Consider the following 2,696-nt stretch of genomic DNA (forward strand, 5'->3'; position numbering starts at 1 on the left):
CAGGGGCTGTGGGAGGGGCTGTGGGGACAGGGGCTGTGGGAGGGGCTGTGGGAGGGGCTTGAGAAAGGGACCTTGAAGCAGGGTGGAGTGCCTTGCATCCCTGAGGAGACAGCCAAACGTGTGACCTGGGCACCCAGCCCTGCACTGTCTTTGCCAGTGACCAACCAGCAAAACACCAAGGGCCACTGGGTCTGAGATGGTGCTGTACTTTGCTTTCTATTGCTGCGATTAAACACCATCACCAAATGTAACTTGGAAAGGCTCACAGACCCTTATGAAAAGTAATCAGGGCAGAAGCCTGGAGTCAGGAACTGGTATAGAAATCATGGGGAGTGCTACTTAATGGCTTACTCCCTGTGGCTTGCTCTCTGCCCCATCTCCACATGGTTTCTCTGTGCAATAGTCCTGCCTGTCCTGGAGCTCGTCTGTAGACTCGTCTGGCCTCAGACTCACAGAGATTCGCCTGCCTCTGCCTCCCAAGTGCTGGGATTAAGGGCATGTGCCACCGCCCAGCCAGCCTATTTATTATGCCACCCAGAACCACCAGTCCAGAGAGGGCATCATGCATAGTGAGCTGGGCCCTCCCACATCAACCGTTAATCAGGAAAATGGCCTGTAGACCTGCCTACAAGAGGTGATAGAGGCATTTTCTCAGCTGAGGTTTCTTTCTTTTCCCAACAACTCTAGCTTGTGTCAAGTTGAAAAAAAAACCCAACCAGAACGGTTGGCTAGTGGGAAAACTCATGTTGTAAACTTAGTGTGTGGGGGGGGGGGGGACACAGTACCCTCTGCCCCCACCCAAATTCTGTCACACTTCTTCAACTTTGAACCTGGGTAACCATTCTGGGTTCCTGAAACAGGAAAACAGGAGGGAGGCAGGGACACCTTGCTTCTCTCCACTGCAGGTGGGGAAACAAAGTCATGATGTGTTAGCCTGGCCAAGCCAGCCTGGCTGACCCCGAAGTGTTATTTTTGAAGGGACTTAGAGACATTTGAAAACAGGCAGACCTGTGTGTTTACACCAAAAAGAGCTGAAGAGCCTTGCGTTCCTCAAAACAGCCGAACACCCCACCAGAGCTATGGTCCTCGAGGGCGTGAGCCTCTTCCTTGTTCAGAGAAGCATTTCTGCTGCTGGGGAATGTGACCCCAGAGTTAGAGCAAGTTGGTGGGCTGGATAGGGTGCATGAGTATACAAATGGAGACAGGTCTTAGGCCTCCCTCCATGTCTGGCTGAGTCCGGCAATGCTAGGCTGTGCCTCCTGTATGGTGCGCCAGGCTTCCCACCCCATGACACATCAGGTGGCTGCCAGTGCCCTCTCCACACGGTGGCTCTGAGTACCCTAGGGAAAGCAGGTGGGGGCTCTACAAAAGTCCATCACACAGTAGGAAGCTTCAATCTGTGAAACTGGACCAGGGAGCTTTCCCTGCTGTTCAAAAAGCCCAGCAGGTCCTAGGATGTCTGTATTTTGTATCCTTTAACCAGCCAAAGAGCCAGCAAGATGGCTCAGTGGGTAAAGGCATTTGCTGTCAAGCCTGAAGACCCGAGTTGGATCCCTAGGACCTACGGAGTGGAAAGAGAGAACTGACTCCCACAAGTTGTCCTCTGACCTCTATACACGCACCATCGAACATGTGTGCGCACACACATACAACAATAAATACAATTTTACAGGAGGAATAGTCAAAGAAAATGGAAATATGAGGAAAATGCAAGGGTTGGGTACAAGAGGGCATCGCTGCCTCCTCCGTTCAGCCACTCCTGGATTTGTAGGTTCATCTCCAGGGGTTTCTGATTCTAGAACACAAGGCATATGAGCCCCAACACCCAGGAGACCCCCACTAGGTACCACAGACTGGCTTTCCACGGTTAGCAGGAAATCACTCTCCAGCCATGAACCCCACCTAGCCCAGCAGACCCTGGGACTCTGGAGGTCACTTTTCAATCCTGTCTTGGTTACGGTTTCTGTAGCTGTGAAGAGACGTCATGACCATGGCAACGTTTATAAAGGAAAACGTTTAACTGGGTGGCCTACAGTGTCCGAGGTTTAATCCATTGTCATCTGGGTGGGACATGACAGCACTCAGGCAGACATGGTGCTGGAGAAAGAGCTGATAATGGAAAAGGGACTGCATCTCGCTCCCACAGGCAACAGGAAGTGGTCTGAGATACTGGGAGTGGCTTGAGCATATATAAGATCTCAAAGCCCTCCTCCACAGTGACACACTTCCTCCAACAAGGCCATATCTATTCCAACAAAGACACAACCCCAATAGTGCCACTCTCTATGAGCTTATGGGGCCAATTACATTCAAACTACCACAAACCTGGAGCCTGAGGTTCAAAGTGTCCTTTGGTCACAAGAAGAAAGGTTCTTGGTGAACCTATGGAAACAGTTTTTAATTTTGGGGAGAGGGTGGGTTTGAGACAAGGTTTCTCAGTGTGGCCTTGGCTGTCCTGTAATTCACTCTGTGGCCTGGACTCGAACTCACAGAGAACATTGAACAAGTGCTTGAGAGGTGGTGATAGTGACAGGATCAGGTGTTTGAAGTCATCTTTGGCTGCATGCCAAGTTTGAAGCCAACCTGGGCTACATAAATTCCTATCTCAATAAAACAAATAGCAATAACAATATGCTGGACAAGGTCAGAGCTATTCTCAGCAGTTAGCGCAGTTTATTGGGATGGTGGCAAAAGCT

This window comes from Microtus ochrogaster, unplaced genomic scaffold, assembly GCF_000317375.1.
Source record: "Microtus ochrogaster isolate Prairie Vole_2 unplaced genomic scaffold, MicOch1.0 UNK31, whole genome shotgun sequence".
In the NCBI taxonomy this organism is placed as follows: domain Eukaryota; kingdom Metazoa; phylum Chordata; class Mammalia; order Rodentia; family Cricetidae; genus Microtus; species Microtus ochrogaster.